The sequence below is a fragment of the Mustela nigripes genome, chromosome 12 (assembly GCF_022355385.1).
Source record: "Mustela nigripes isolate SB6536 chromosome 12, MUSNIG.SB6536, whole genome shotgun sequence".
Lineage (NCBI taxonomy): Eukaryota > Metazoa > Chordata > Mammalia > Carnivora > Mustelidae > Mustela > Mustela nigripes.
The window spans coordinates 147,843,512-147,860,145 of NC_081568.1; the positions used below are offsets into that span (position 1 = coordinate 147,843,512).

Sequence of the window (16,634 nt, forward strand, 5' to 3'; positions counted from 1 at the left end):
TGCATATGTAGACAATGGTCTAGATATGATCTATAGATGTAGACAACGGAGTATTACTCGGCCATAAACATGACAAAATCTTGCCATTTGCAACATGGCTGAATCTAGAGAGTATTATGCTAAGTGAATGAAATAAGCCAGCGAGGGAACACTTCTCTCTCTTATATGTGGAATTTGAGAAAACCAAACTCATAGATCCAGAGCATAGGTAGATGACAGCCAGAGGGGATTTAGGGGTGGGCGAAATGGGGGAAGGGGACTGAAAGGTAGAGACTTCCATTTTTAACCTGGGGAGTGTCATGTACAGCATGGTAACTAGTCGATGACACTGTACTATAGATTTGGACATGATTAAGAGAGTAGATCTTAAAGAAAGAAAATGATATCAGAAGTAGATATCCCTAAGCAATCTGTTGTAGAGCTTGCTTGCCTCTCAGTTTTATAAAAATATCATTTTGTCTATGGTCTATGGTACTCTAGGACTCGATTTTTCCACTTGACATGGGATTTTAAGATGACATTCACCTGATGTTTCTAGGCATCTGCTCTCCGATCATCGGTTACAATGAGTGTCCACGATTTCTTCTTCCATTTTCCTGCCACTGGAACTTGGTGGGTTCTGGTTGCTGCTCCTAAGGGCAGGGCTCAGGGAGCACATGGACACACGATTCTCTGCATGCACAAATTTGTACTCCCACACTTAGATTTGAAGGGTTTCTACGATCCATATTTCCAGCATGCTTCTTAACGTGCATACTAACTTTTTAATTGAATGAACATATATTGGTATTCTTCCTTAAATACTTGATAGAATGCACTAGGCAAGCCACCTGGGCCTGAAAGTTTCTTCCTGGGAAGGCTTTTTAATGATAAATTAAATTCCTTTAACAGAAACCATTGTGCTCAGATTTTCTATTTCTCCTTGTGTCCATTTTGGGAAGTTCTGTCTTTCAAGGCATGTGTCCCTTTTATCAAAGGTATGGGTATTGAAGTTCTCCACAAAAATCCCTTATTATCCCTTTAACATCTGTAGGGTTTTGGTAACTTGTATCTTCTCCTAGTTATTCTTTCTACAAGTTTATCAATTTTATTAATTCTTTACCAGGTTTTTTTTTTCTTTATTGTTTTCTGTTTTACTTATTTTCCACTTCTTGTGAGATAATGTTTATCTCATTTCTTGTGAGATAATGTTTATAAATAAAGAGGCAGTAAGTGCTCAGATAGGCAGGCCCTCCTGGTTGCTTAGCACATGTTCATCTGGTGTTCAGCTGAATGGGCAGAGTGGTGGTTGAGCCGAGAGTCAGGCCCCATAAAGACAAGGAGCAGGCAGGTCACACTGCATAAAGACAGCCCTAACCGTAAACATCTCAGACATAAATAGCATCAACCGAGCTTGAAGCCCACCTGGGCTAAGTGATGCTGTGAGGTCCCCTTATGTCCATGAGCCTCTGTTTTCTCCTCTGGAAAGGCAATGGAAGTTTCTGGAAGAAGTTCCTGAGGCCACACGTCCATACTCGTTGGCCCTGCGTGCAAGTGGTTCAACAATCAGAGAGGAGTGTTTGTTTTATTATTATTATTATCCGGCCAAACTCTGTTGCTTTCGGATGCTCTTTGAATTTAAAAACAAACAAATGAACCCTTTGCTGACCAGATAAATCAAGGAAATCTTTACGCTGCAGGAGCAATATTTCGCTGATTTTGAGAGGCTTGCTCCCACCTTTGGGGAGATCTGGTGCATGTAAAGCAGGGATTTACCAATTAGGATGGCCCCTGGGGGCAGGACAGAAAGGCAATGCTGTGGTAGCTTTCTTCAAAACTAATACAACTGAAGCAGCCCCTGCCCCCAGTCCTGGGCCTTTCACAGACAAGTCCGTAGGACTCTTCCTGGCTGAGTTTACATGGCTTGGTGGTGTGGGACGTCCTTGGTGGTGGTGGCCCAGGTGGTAAGGCCTTAAGGAAGTCATGGAAATGGATGTGGCCTGGATGAGAAGGCTCCTTTTTGCAGACCCGAGCCCAGGAAGCTCTGCCAGGCAAGGGAGGGCCAGGCCCCGCTCTTGCTATTGCTACCGAAAGTGAGGGGGTGTATGCTGGGTCCTGAAGAAGGGGAGGAAATGAACACACAGTGGTTGCTTACTCTGTAGCCAACACTGACATTATGGCCCCCATTTAGTGTCTGGAACCCAGAGGGATCCCCCAGTGAGGAAGCATGGGGTTCGACCCCTGGCCTTCTGCTACCTCTACCTTGAGGAATCTTTGGAGGGCTCTGCATGGAAGGGGGATGGTGGGCATGTTTGCTGAAAGAAGCAGCCCCCTGAGAGCGAGCCCGGTGCCCAGGCCAGGCATCCCCTGGGAAGGCTCAGTGACAGGGACAGGAAGGGGACCAGGAGGGATGACTGGAGAGTGGGAGGGGAAACTGAAACAGAACACCCCAGGAAAACCTGCAGCCCCTGGGCCTGCCTTCTCCTACCCACGGCCCCTCTCCACACCATAGCTGGCAGCTGCCCAGCCCCCAGGAGGGCACAGGATGGACCTGATGGAAGGCGGACTTCTCTTCCTAGATATACATCCATGTCTGTAATTTTAAAACAACTTCAATCCAAAACACTGAGCCTGAGTCAAGTTTTGAGGAAAGAGTCCAACAAATCCAGATTATGGGAGAAAACTGATGTGAAGCCTTCAGACCCCACATCAGGAAAGACAAACAACATGGAGGAACAGTGGTGGGTGGAAAGACTCTCGTAAACACCACAAACATGGGGGACACCTCGTCACCGACTGGATCCCAGATGCAAAGATAAGACCCGGAAGAACATTCCTGGTGACAGCTGACTACGGGCTGTATATGAAGAAGGTTCCTGTGTTAAGGTCACTTCTTGGGTATGACCCCTGACCTGAGGTTCTGGAGAAGATCCTTGTCTCTCACACGGTTTGGCAGGCGTGGGGAGCTCTGAGATAAAGCAGCGCTACGAGGTGTTAATAAGGGATGGAGCTAGGTGGGAGTACACCATTCTGTGTGAAGCCTTCGGGGCAAAAATCTTGGGGACATCTCCAGGTCCCTGTAGATAACTGCAGATCAACCAGGAGAGCAGACAAAACCGGCCATACTCGGCCGAGAGCTCAAAAGAGACAGAAAGTGTGTGGGACCAGAGCTGGTTGTCTCGGAAACACCCTGCTTCTAGAGGACGTGGCTCAGAGGTGGAGGCCCTTAGAGGATTGGTGGCAAATGGATAGGGGCGAAGCATCAAGGGCCTACAGAAGCAAAAGTGAATGGTAAATTCCGCAGACAGCTAACCATCCTGCCTCCTGTCCCACTCCGAATAAGGGTGGTGCAGCTCCTAAAACCAACACAAGAGGGCACTCCTGAACCAAGAAACCTGGTGATCCTCAACTCCCCAATGCCAGCCTACATTTTTCTATTATTAGCAGTTCCTGCAAACATAAAGACATTTCTAAGTTAACAAAAGGTAACAGACAGTATCCATACAAAAGAAATATAAGGAGCTGACAATCATTCTCCCCACAAACCACTTTACAGGGGAACAATGTAACACAGCATCAAGCATCAGCATCTTAAGACTTGAACAGTTAAGAAGCATCCTGAGATGTGACAAAACACCTTAAGTATAAATTTGAGAACTGAAAACAGAGATGAACACACACAGAGAACAAAAGGTAAACATGAAACACAACATCATCTCAGAAATGAAGACTAAACCAGATGCTCTCTTAGGGATACTAGATTTGGCTGGGATTTTAATAAATTTTAATAGACTTTAATAAACCTCATTGAGGAGAGGAATGAAAACAACTACAAAACCAGAATTAAATAAAGATAAGAGTAAGGTGCATAAGGAATAACACAAAGATACTGGAAGATGGAGAGGAGAAGTGAGTTGGGGAAAATCGGAGGGGGAGAAGAACTATGAATGATTGTGGACTCTGAGAAACAAACTGAGAGTTTTGGAGGGGAGAGGGGTGGTGGGGTTGGGTGAGCCTGGTGGTGGGTATTAAGGAGGACACGTATTGCATGGAGCACTGGGTGTGGTACATAAGCAATGAATTCTGGAACACTGAAATAAAATAAAATAAAAGTATAAAAAAGAAGTTAAGAGGATTATATAGAAAGTGATAGGTATAGAAGATGGAAAAAAAGATCTAGCGTACAGACATAACATTGGAAGAAAAGCAACATAATTAACAGTATAATCATTTTCTTAGAAAACTTTCTGGAAATAAAAAAGAAGACTTAATTTGTATATTCGACTGCTCCCCTGAAGGCACCACAGTATTGGTTCTGAATGGGCAACTCCAAGATAATTCTTCATGAAATGATTAAAATTAAAAAAATCCTTTGGGGCTCCAGGAGAAATGATGAAGTCACTTATAAAAGGAAGAAGAGTGTTTATATCAGATTTCTTGACAATAACATATAAGCAACACAATCCAGAGCAACATTGTAACGAATTCAAGGAAAGCAAGTGTAGGCCGGGATTTTATAACCAGTCAAATTATCCTTCAGCTACCAAGGGTACAGAAAGCCATTTCAACAGGAGAGAAACCAAGGAATATTGTACTGATGAGTCCTTCTGGAAGAAGCCATTAGAAGTGATGCTATATCAGACTGATGAATGACTAGGAAGACCATGGACAAAATAAACATTAGCAAGTCAAATCCAACACCACTGTGCTGGACAGACTCTCAAGGGTCCACTCTCCCTATCTCCTGGCATTCATGCCCTCGAGTGTGGATGGAACCTTTCCCCTAACCAACAGAATATGGCAAAGGGGATGTCAATTCTGTGATTCTGTTATGTAAGACTCTGTCTTGCTAGATTTACTCTAGAGACTCTCTTTGCTGGCCTGACGGCAGAAGAGGCTGTGTTGAGGAAGCCCACAGGTGGGTCTAGTGGGTGGTCCTTAGTAACTGAGGGTGGCTTCCAGAAACCAAGGACAGATTCCAGCCAACCACCAGCACAACACTTAAGTTCTCAGTCAGGCCACTGGAAAGAAGTGAATGCTTCTGGCAACCACACGAATAGAAAAGCAGATCCATTCCTCGTTGAGCCTCTAGATGAGGACCCAGTCTTAGCCAACACCAGCAAGAAGCCAGCAAAGCCATGCCGGGACTTCAGATCCACAGAAATGATGAGATAATGGATGTGTGCCGTTTTAGCTACTGAGTTTATGATAACTTATTACACAGCAAACAGATGGCTCACATCACCATATTAAAACCTCATATATCATCCCCAAGCGAATTCCATTTCAGGAAGGCAAGGATGGCTTAATGTTCATAATTAACAAATTGTGTGTCTTATTGTTTGCCTTATCCTCTCATCCTGCACCTGAAATTAGGAAATCCATTAATATGACTCACCTTGTACTCACTTTGGCCTCACATGCACTGAAGTTGGAAAGATAAAGAGATCACCATGGCTCCTGCATAAGAAGGACATGAAAATTTGTGAAAGATTCCTTATTTTTGAAGCATTCCATATTTTTAAAATATATATGGTTCATCTTATTCATAGTGTTAGAAGAAATATAATTATCTCTGTATATGTCTTCAATGAAAATCAATATTCATTCCTGATTTTAAGAAGCCACCCAATAAAATAGGAATTAAGGTATACTCCCATATATGTATAGATCTATCCCCCCATCCCCTATCCTAAAGTCAGCATCTCTCATAAGGGGGGAAGACGCCTTTTTACTAAGCTCTCAAAGAGGAAAGGAGGCTCCTTTATAGTCAATATTCAATATGGAATTTGAGGTATTTAGCCAAATTAATTAGAGAAAACAAGTAGATGCACAAAAATCAACAAAGAAGAAGCGAAACTATTTCAATTTTCGGATGGCAGTATACCTAAACTCTCTAAAAGAATTGATGAAACTAACAACAAATAGGGTAGAGAGACACAAAACAACACACAAACAATGACCCATTCAAGATATGACGGGAGAAAAAAAATTATAATAGCAACAAACAGAGGCATCTGGGTGACTTAGTTGGTTAAGCGGCTGCCTTCGGCTCAGGTCATGATCCCAGGGTCCTGGGATCAAGCCCTACATCGGGCTCTCTGCTCAGCGGCTAGACTGCCTCTCCCTCTGCCTCTGTGATCCCTCTCCCTCTGTGACTGCTTTCACTCTCTCTAAAATAAATAAAACCTTTAAAAAAAAAAAAGCAACAAACAAAGCCAAGCTCCCAAGAATAAACTTAAGAACAACAACAACAAAAATGGGAGGGAAACTCTAAAATGCTCCCAGAGGTGGTCTTGAACAAATTAAAGACAGAGTCATCTTGAACACACATCCCTTGGTTTCGGATAAGATGGCTCAACTTGATAAAGGTGTCGATTACCCAGAAGAGCATCTGTAAATGTGATATGGTCCCAATAAAAATGAGCATACGCACGCAGGAATAGCTAAAATACCTGGACACAAAAGCAGAGAGGGAGGACCACTAGCCTTATCAGATACTCCAACACAGTAATGGGAGTTGAGTTCAATCTCTCCCTCCTATTGCAATAATTGTGGATAAAACCTCCCTCGCTGTGCACATACATGCAATGGCACCTTTGCAATTTCCCCCACGGGGAACCAGCATATGAAGGGATAGAGCTCGTGAGACAGACCTGAAAGCCCAGACACAGGTCCAGTGCATTTTGGGGTTTATTATTTGATACAGGTGCATTTCAGATCACTGGGGAAAAGATGACCTCTTCAATACATAGTGTTGGGATAGAAAGCGAGACTTTTGGGAAAAAATTCAACTGGACCCATAAACCAAGTACAAAACCAAACTAGCACTGGAAAACACAAGTAGATCCTATACAATTGGGTGTAAGAACAGCCTAACAAGGATTCAAAATCTAGATGTAATAAAAGAAACATTAAATCAAACATATTAAAAATAGAAAGCTTTTAATGGCAAAACCCATCATAAACAAAATTTTTAAAACCTGGGAGAAACATTTGCAATGATAATAAAGATAAAACATGAATCTCCCTAATATGTATTTAAACAAACTTTTAAATCCAGGGCAGGGGCAGGGGGAGAGAGAAAAATCCAATAGGGAGCATGAAAAACAGATGGACAGGACAGAAAAATCAGTCAAATGACTCAAATACATATATATGGATGTCTAGTGGCACTTGTAATAGAAATGTAAATTAAAATGCACTGAAATCCTATTTCCCAGGACTCTGAGAGCCGCCAGGTTGCAGGGGAAACACACAGTACCATAGGTTGCTGGGGGGAAAGGGGAATTTGGGAGTAGCTGACAAATAGATACATAGTAACTCCTACTTCTAAGAACTGAAGATACACCTCCACCAATGCCAACAAAGCATGTACAAGGCTATCCTTCCCCCTATTGCTTGGAATAACAAAAGCCTGGAAAAAGGCCCATGTCCATCTGTAGAGCCCAAGCGTCTGCCTTCCACTCAGGTCATGATCCCAGGATCCTGGGACCCAGCCCTGCATCTATCTCAGCCCTGCTTTCCCTCTCCCACTGCCCCTGCTTTTGTTCCCTCTATCACTATGTCTCTTTCTGTCAAATAAATAAGTAAAATCTTAAAAAACAAACAAACAACAGAACTCTGTGGGATATATTCTAAGACGATGCAAATGATTACATATATTGACTTCTGGGGAGAACCAGGTTCTTAGTGTGGGAGGAAGACAAAAATACTAATTTTTAGTTTAAAAAAAAAAAAGATTTCTTGCCTTGGTGCATTGAGAACGCCTAAAGACAATGACATTGAGGTGAGCACATCAAACTTGTTTCTAACCCTCCCCCCCTATTGTTTCTAACCCTCCCCCCCTAAAAGGCATGGAGGCTTCTTGAAGAAGAGGCTGCCTCTAGATCTGGGTCAAAATACAAGTGAGAGCTGGAACATTGCTCAAAGACTTATGGGGACATGTCAAAAGGGCGCGGAGAGCAGCCTGCACACCCAGTCCAAACAGCTAGCAGCGTCCCATCTCATCTGGGCAGACTCTGGGCAGGCACCCCTTCCCCACTGGACACAGGAGGCTGGTGGGGAGCAGCAGGGACCCACTCCGGAGTGGGGCAGTGAGTGCTGGAACCCAAAGCAGGCTCTCTTGTCCACCAGAGCAGATCACCCCACCACTCCTAGAACATTCCACCCTCTTCACGCCTCCTGGCCCGGTGAGGAGGGAGTTAGCAGGTGGCTGCAGCCCCACAAGGATGGGGATGACTCCACATCAGGTGGGTTAGCTCTTCCTTGATGATCCCGGATGGACACCAGCAGCCTCCTCCATGCGCCCTGAGTCCTCTCTACTCATCCCCGGGGAATCCTTCCCGTATGCAAACTCTGAGCACATCGCACCCAGAGGAAAATCCAGACTTCATGGCACTCCTAACTGGCTCTGTTCAGCTCTTCCCACCTACATCTGCATCTGCCTTAGGGGCCTCAAATCTGCTGTTCCCTCAAACCTTTCCAGTGGGCTCTGCCCTTGGAAGTGAATCCTAGACAGTGGTCACTAGGTGGGGGACTCTCCCTGACCCTCCCTGACCAGGCTAAGGCTAGACCCCCACCCCAGTCTCTCTCTGCCCCAAACACCCTGGTTTTTTTTTTCTTCCTAGCGGGCATCCTCTGCCAGGACCTCGGTTTTTCCTTTGATTACTATTCAGCTTCCCTAAGCACTTCCTGGGGCTGGGAGCAGACGGCACACAGCTGGGGCTCAGTGAATGTTCTGGGTGGGTAAGTGGACAACCTCCAGCCTCATGTGGGCACCTGGCACAATGGGTTGTAGAGCCAGTCCTACCGCAGTTGGAAACCCAGCTTTGTCACCTTCTAGTCCTGTGACCTTGAATAAGTCCTGTCGCCTCCCTAAGCCTCAGTTACTTCCACTGAAAGAAGGAGACAGAGCTCCTGCCCACAGGTGAATTTTCCAGGGCACTTCTGTGGGTACTGAGACTCGGCAAAACACTTTCCTGCGGGGACCTAGGAAGCAGGAGGGAAGGGACTGGGGTGAGCCCCTCCACCTCCCCAAGCTGCCATGTCTCCCTTTCCATACTGCTCTCAGTCCCCACCTCGGTGCACAGCGTGGGGCAAGGTTGGGAGCCCCCCTCACCACCTCCCCTCCAGGCCTGCCCCACAGACAGGAGTGGACTAGGGGTCCCCTGACCCTGTCTGCAGCCACCTCCTGAGGCACACACTCGATTCCCCAAGCTGACGCCACTGTTCACTGCAGACTCTCTGATGGGGGCACTGATTGTTTCCTCAATCCCATCCCAGCTTCAGAGACAACATCCTCTTCCCCGCCCCTCTTCACAAGCACCCGGCAAGCCAGCTGTGCCCATTTCATAGACCCGGAAACTAAGGTCCGGCGCGGGGAGGAGGCCCTGGGTCTAGGCTGGCTTTTCCTGCCGCTCGAGTGGCTGCAGAAGCTGGCTGCTCCCCCCGAGTGGAGTGGGGGGGGGGGAGGGCGCGCAGCAGAGCCTGTCTCTGGCCCCGGCGGCCTGGGGAGGTGTGTCCTCCGCAGGTGGCCTCCCGCCATCTCCCCGGCGCACGCACCCCGCAGCCTCCTCCACCTGTCCCCCACGGCCGCCTCGCCTGCTGCACTCTCCCGCGCGCCGCGTCTCCCGGGCCCGCCAGCCGGCCGGCCACGCGCACTGTCCCCCGCGCGCGCACCTGTGCCCCGGGTCAGGCCCGCGCGTCCCCGCGCAGCGGCTCGGACGCCCGCCGTACCCCCCCAACCCCCGGTTCACCGTCCCGCACCTCCCGCCCCGGCACCCGCGCCCCGCCGCCGCCCGCAGCCCCTCCCCGGCGCCCGCAGCCCCGCGCCCTTGGCCGCAGCGCCCACGTTCCGCTCGGCCGCGCCCCCACTCACCGGCTCCCGGCGCACCCGGACCCCGGGCCCGGCCCATGGGCAGCGCCCGCCGCGCCCGCCGCCAGCCGCGGCGCCTTGGACCCGGGGCGCTGCCTGCCGCCAGCTCTCCGCGCGGTCCCGGGCGCACCCTCCGTGCGCTGGCGTCCGGCCCCGGAGCAGCGCGGCGCGGGGCCCCCTGGCGGCCGCTCGGAGGAGCGCGGGGCGCGCGGGCTGCGGGGTGGGGCTGCGGGCGTCCTGGCGGCGCGGTGGCCTGGCCGCTCCTCTCTGGGCCTCCTGCTCCGCGGCGGCCCTGTCCACGAGCCTCTTCTCCGCTCCAGACCTCAGGGTCAAGGCCGAGCAGGGCGCTCCGCTTTGGCTCATCTCCCACCCCTGTGGCCGGGGCAGCTATGAGCTGCTGCCCGGAGTGGGGACCTCGAACTGCTCTCTCACCTGGCAAACCCCTAGCACCCTAAGACCCCGGTTCTCCCCTTTCCTCAGTGTGGGACCCGGTCGCGCCTCTGGCCTCTCCTCCTGCGATGGCCACTCAGCTGGGGTTTGTCTGTGTCCCTGGGCACACAGGGGCATCAAGGGGGTGGGGAAGGCTGCGCATACCTCCCCCACCCTGACTGCCCTCCGTGGAGGAAGGGATGGCAGCCCCAGGAACTGGCCCACAGGGAGGGTGGGTCACCCACTGGGGGCGCTGGGTGCTACTAGGACAATGCTGTGCTCTTTCTCTTTTAGAATGGCGGAGGGAGCTGGAACAGGATCCCATGCCCTTTCTCAACTGGCTCTACCTGGACTTTTAAAATCTCCTGGTTTATCCCAGCATGGAGGTCAGGGCATCAGTCCTCTGCTTCAGTCAGAATCGGACCAGTGAGATGTGGCAGAAAACGCAACGCAAACAGCATATGCCAAAATCACTCATTGACTCATGAAGCATATAAATAAATAAATAAATAAATAAATAAAAATTAGAAAGCCAAGGCATTCTGCCTTCAGGAATAGCTAGATCCAGGTGCTGAAACAATATAAATGGGAATCCACCTCCCCCATCTCCCAGACCCGCTGTGGCAGAATGGCCCCCAGCAGCCTTGGGTTGACACCCTGAGAAAGGGCACACCTGCCTGATAGCTCTGGCCAGACCCCAGAGCTGCCACCCAGAGGCTCAGAGGAGTCTGACTCAGGTCATTTCTGCAGACCTGGACGTGAGGATTACAGGCCTGGGGGTTGCCTCCCCCGAGCTCAGATAAAGTTACCTCTTTGTCATCCCTGAGGTTGGATAGAGTAGGGCTCTGCTCCAAGCATGTCCTGAGGGCTGTTTCCAGAATACTGGACAGGTGAAAACAGCAGAGTCCAGCCTGTGGCTTGCATAGTGGGGGAAACTGAGGCCTGGGGGGAGCAAGTGTCTGCCTGGGGCACACACACGTATTAGGACCAGTGTGATTTGGTTGGACTGGGCAGGGAGACAACAGGGCCTTGGGACAGGACCAGGCCAGAGGCTGGCCCTAGTGAGGGTGATGCCCAAAACCAATGTCAAGGGTCAGGCTGGGGTGAAGAACCAAGGGGAAACAGAGGCAGGCAGGGAATGAGGGCAGGTGCTGGGGCTAATCCTCAGGCTTGTGTACTTTCTTCAAGTCCCACCCCACACCCCTGGCCCTCATGTTAGGCCCAGTGCATCACCCAGGGGTATGCTGGGTTTTAGGGAGAGACGGTTGCAGGAGGGATCCTATAAGAGCTGGACCGCTCACCTGTGACATGAGGGGCCAGAGCAGCCATGTGGGGACACCTCCCCCTCCTGAATGTAGCTCAGAGAAGCAGGACAGTCTCTCCCCACCCTGCTGCCTCTCTTCCAACAAAAGCCTGGGGGCCACTGAGGCCTGATTGTCGTGCTGAATGAAGGCTTGGGAGCAGGGACTGGGGCAGTGCTTGGGGGAGCAGTGGAATCCCGCGGGCAAACTTGCCTGGGGATACAGTCCAGGTTCTAAGTGGGTGAGTTGGTGGGGCTGTGCCCTGTGACAGGAGGAGATGGCCCTGTCCTCTGAGGTTTGCTGTGTCTTTGCCCACTGCACAGGAAGTCAGCATGGCCCAGCAGCCGCTTGAACCGAGTCCTGAGGCCAGCATGGGACTCTGCGCTGGGCCATCCCAGGGGAAGGAAAGGCTGGCTGCTGGTGCTGGGTCTGGGCCCTGGGGGAAGTCTGGCCGAGCGTCGGTACCAGTTTCTGTAGCCCCCTCCCTGACCCAGCCAAGAGCACACTGTCCAGCAGGGCCCCTCAGCCTGCCCCACCCCACCTCCCTTCCCACCCAGGAGGCACACCCACAGCCTCCTTCCCAGAAATGTGGGGCCCAGGATGGAGGGTGAGCCTCCCCTGCCCCCTCGCCCGTTCCTCCCCGAGATTTCTAGTGAGTACTCCCCGAAGGCCTGTGTGAGCTGGGAACCACACTGGGTGCTGACGGACCTGCCAGCAGGTTATGGGGTTCCTGTCCCCTTAGAGCCCATGGTTCAGAGAGGAGACACTGGAAACTAACCATACAAACAAAAGAATGATAAAAGTAACCTTTTCGGGGAACGCTTAGGTGCCACTTGACCTAATACAGGTGAGGTGGTTGGAGTGTGGCTGGGGCCACTTTGGACTGGAGGCCAGGGGAAAGCATTCCCCTTCCCTGGCACAGGTGCGGTTGGGTTGAGACCTGAGTGAGGAGACAGCAGCCCCAAAGGTCAGTGGAAAGAGCATCCTGGGCAGAGGGGATAGCAGAAGCAAAGGCCCTGCGGACAGCATGTGCTTCACACCTTTGTGAGGATGGAAGGAGGCCGGGCACCTGGCGAGGAGAGGATGGTGGATAGAGCGGGAGCCCAGGTGGAAGGTGGCAAGGCCGGGTTGGGGCCTCCTGGGGTGTGAAAACCTGGGACTCTGTTCTCAGGGTGGTGCTCCTGACACTCACGAGCCCTTTTCCAGCACCCCTGGCCCAGTCCCCCTTGCCTATGGCCCAGACCATATCTGGCCCACACAAGCAAGTCTGAGGCCACCTGAGTGCTCCAGCAGCCCAGCACTGGGATGGCAGGACTGGGGTCCCTGTCCTTGCTTCCCTGAGGGTGGATGCGAGGGAGGGGGTGGTAGGCAGGGGAGGGCCCTGGGGCAGCCCCAAGGGTTATTGATGGGGGAGAAGCCACTGGGCGACGGAAAGAGGGGACACGTGTGAGAAGAGCTTAGCTCTTCTCACAGGGCGTACACAGGGGACCTGCGGAGGCTGTGGGCCAGGGGGATTATTTGGAGGACTCCTGGAGGTGGCTGGACTTCGGGCTGCTCGGTCGTCAGGGGTGAAGGAAGGAGACATTGGGGTTCTAGTCACTGCCGACATTCAGCATCTTAGAGCCTGTGAGACCTTGCAGCACGTCTGTCCTAGCTCTTGGCCCGGCCAGAGCAGGGAACTCAGGAAGGAACCTGACACCAAGTGGTGGTGACACCACGCAGTGTCACCAGTAAGATCAGAGAATGGCGAGGACAGAGCTTTGGGTTCTGGCCAGTGCATTTAATTAGTGCGATTCATAGCTCATCTGTTCCTGAGTCTGGTGGAAACTCTCCACGTATAACCATAAGGGCAAAGCTCCAGGAGACAGTCATCAGATAGCCAGCCACTAGTGGTGGGGGGTGTCACTGTTATGGACTGAATGTGTCACCCCCCCCCCCATTCACATGTTGAAATCCTCGGCCCCAAGGTGATGGTATAAGGATATGGGCCATAGGGGGATGACTGACTAGGTCAAGTACGTGAACCCTCATGAATGGGGACCAGTGCCCCCTTATAAAAGAGACCCCAGAGAGCTCCCTTGTCCCTTCTATTATGTGAGGACACAGGGCGAAGATGTCCGTCTGTGAACATGGGCCCCCATTGGAACTCAGTGGTGCCGGAGCCCTGATCTTAGACCTCTAGTCTGCAGGACTGGGAAAGATAAGTTTCTGAGGTTCAGGAGCTAAAGTGGCCTGATTGGACAGAGACAGTCACATTTGATTCCTGTTCATAGACTAGGATGCCAACCACCCCCCTGGTGCTTGCTGGGTGAGGATCAGAGACAGAGAGTATGTGTGCAAATATGTGTGCACTTCTGGTGTGTGCTCTGTGTATATGCGTGTGTGTGTGGGTGTGAGTGTGGTGTGTGTGTGTCATGTGTGATATGCACATGCGAGGTGGTGAGTATGGATTTGATCCCCATCTGGGTCCCCCAGCCCACGGTTCCGAGCAGGGCTGGGCTGAGGACAGAGGTAGGCATCACAGGGTCACAGGCAGAGTCCCCCGGAAGGAGAGCCTGAGTTGCTAGTACAGGGGCTCTGTGTGGATAGGAATCCCAGGGAGCCAGGGAGGACAGAAAGACTTGAAGGGGGAATGGGGGACAGCCCACAAAGGCTGCATTATTAGGATGGATACCACCATGGCCAACAGAGGCTCAGACTTTGGGAAGCTGTGCGGGGAGTGTCTCAGCTTCTCTTGCTGGGCAGAGAGCTTATTTATGTCCCTTATCCATCCTTCCCTGAAGGCTGAGCGGGCTTGGCAATTCAAACAAAATTCCCGAGGTGGAAAAGCAGAGCGGGCGGTGGACCACTCTTGACATGTTCATGGAGCCCTCCACCCAGCTCTGAGGTGGGCGAGACTTGGCACAGGCTGCAAGGTGTGCCTGCAATGGTGCCCCCCCCCCCCCGGAGCACTCAGATTCCCTCAGGTCCCACATTAAGTTCACAGGGTCGCCCCCCCCACCCGTGAGTCTCCTCATCCTCCTGCAGCATTTCCACCCGCCTAGGTGGCCATGGGGGCACCTCAAGGCATAGACTGAGGTTCAGAGGAGCCTGTACTGGGTCTTGGGGGGCAGCGCCCAGCACAGCCTTAATCTGCAGGCCTGGGAAGCCCCTATGGAGGATCCTCAGTCTCCAAGCTCGGGGCAGAGCTGCAATGTGCTGGGTCTGCTGGGTTCTTGGGGGGTACTGATGGCATGAACCTCCTGTGAGGTTCTGAGCGCTCCCGGCACATACCACACCGGAGACCTCACTTTTCCAGGCTATCCAATGTCACCGGGCATTAGGTATCACCCGGAACCTGAGGACAGGTGGCAGCCCAAGACCCCCATCGAGACCCTGGTTTGGGTGTATGAGTGGTCCCCAAGTTCCCAGGTAATGCAGATGTGGGCAGGAGATGGGGCACATGCTCCCATTTGTGGCGGGGGGGGCAGAATAACGGCTGCCCCCAAGATGTCCACATCCCGATCCCTGGAACCTGTGAATATGTGACCTTTCCACAGCAGGAGGGGTCCAGTTAGGGCTTTGAGATGGGTTGATATGGGTGAGACCCGTGTCATCACATGGGTACTTAAAAGTGGGAGATGGGCACAAGAGGAGTCAAGGGATGGGAGGACGGAAGCAGGGTCAAAGAGATGCCTGCTGCTGGCTTTGACAATGGAGGAAAGGGGCCACAAGGCAAGGAATGAGGCCAGCCTCTGGAAGCTGGGAAAGGCAAGGAATGAATCTCACCCCGACATCCCCTCGCTCACCAAGCCTCCAGCTGGAGCTGGCCCTGTGGACAGCTTGCTTGAAGCCTTCTGAGACCTGTGTGGGACTTTTGACCTTCAGAACTGTAAGATCATACACTTGTGTTGTTGTGAGCCCATGAAGTTTGTGGTAATTTGAGACAGCAGTAACAGGAGACTAAGACACCAGTCCACATAAGTGGCTCAGAGAGGGCAGGTGGCCCACGTGGGTGGCACAGCGGACCTAGCGTCCAAGCCCTCCTTGCATTTCCCTGGCTGCTCTGCTTGCAGCAGGGGAAGCAGCGTGGCCGAGACGGGGAGCAGGTGCTTTGGGGGGGGGGCATGCATGGCTGGGCAGAGTGGACCTGTGCTAGGCTTGCCCTCGGAGTTCGTTCACTGCACAGATGCCCGAGACCCTGCCGAGACCTGAGACTCAGAGAGTCAGGGTGGGACCAGGAATCTGTGTCTCATCCCAATGGTACCATCGCCAACAACACGATGTTGTTTTCGGACATCGTCTGTCCTCACCATGATGCTGGCAACCTTGATAATTTAATGTACAAGATGTAGAGAGCAGCCTGGCGGTGGGAGGTCAAGTTTGAAAAATAGCCACGTGGTCAGCTGGGACCCGTGAAGGCTGCCACAGAAGTGAGGCAGAGACACAGAGGTCACAGCTGGGGAGGTTTGCCCTGGGGTCAGGTGAAGGACAGGAGGTAGCTGGACAAGAGTGGCAGCTGGGAGACCCTCCTGCCACTATGGCTGCTGCCCCCGCATGTAAGGACTAGTTTGCTATTGGGCAGCGGTGGAGATGGGGACAAGGGGGCAGAGCTGACCTGGTGATAAAGGCAAGGGGCTCCAGCTTCCTTCCCCCAGGCGACTTCTCCCTGCCTGCAGTTGTCAGCTCACCTGCATTAAGGATTTGATTGCAGCCACTGAGGAGGAAGGTCTCCAGAGGCAGGGGCTGTGTGTCTGTCTGATTTATGGCCCGATTATTTATGAGCTGCTCGGTGAGTATTTGTTGGAGTGAATGAAGGCACGGCCTGTGGCTGGGTGAGGAGAAGAGGGGGCAGGAGTGGGCCTGGAAGGGCAGGCGGGGAAGCAGGGGGCCCCGGGGTGAGCAGTCTGGTGACGGTCCTGAGGAAGGATGCATTTGGATTTGCAGGATTTCCCTGGGGATTTGTGGTCTCTGCCTCCAGCAGGGCGCGGGGTTTCTGGACTGCCATAGGGGGGTGGCAGGCTAACGGGACACAGGCATCGAGCTTTGGTAGGACTCGACCTGGTCTG

At 52.0% G+C, this 16,634-nt stretch overlaps 1 protein-coding gene and 1 non-coding gene across 14 annotated transcripts in view; one reads left to right on the top strand and one right to left on the bottom strand.

Moving 5' to 3' along the window:
* The window catches only part of RASGEF1C (RasGEF domain family member 1C), an 83,369-nt gene extending 73,403 nt beyond the window's left edge, over positions 1-9,966 (bottom strand). For 11 of the 13 annotated variants that reach the window (XM_059416193.1, XM_059416184.1, XM_059416181.1 and 8 more), the window contains exons 1-2: positions 9,860-9,966; positions 5,378-5,439 (exon numbers count right to left, since the gene is read on the bottom strand). The gene's annotated coding sequence lies outside the window, so the exon portion shown is untranslated. The remainder of the gene's footprint in view (positions 1-5,377; positions 5,440-9,859) is intronic. The other 2 variants (XM_059416194.1, XM_059416182.1) reach the window with 2 other exon arrangements.
* Positions 5,381-5,484, top strand: LOC132028994 (U6 spliceosomal RNA). Its single transcript, XR_009407638.1, has one exon. It is a non-coding gene; the product is annotated as a U6 spliceosomal RNA (small nuclear RNA).
* Positions 9,967-16,634: the final 6,668 nt, after the last annotated feature.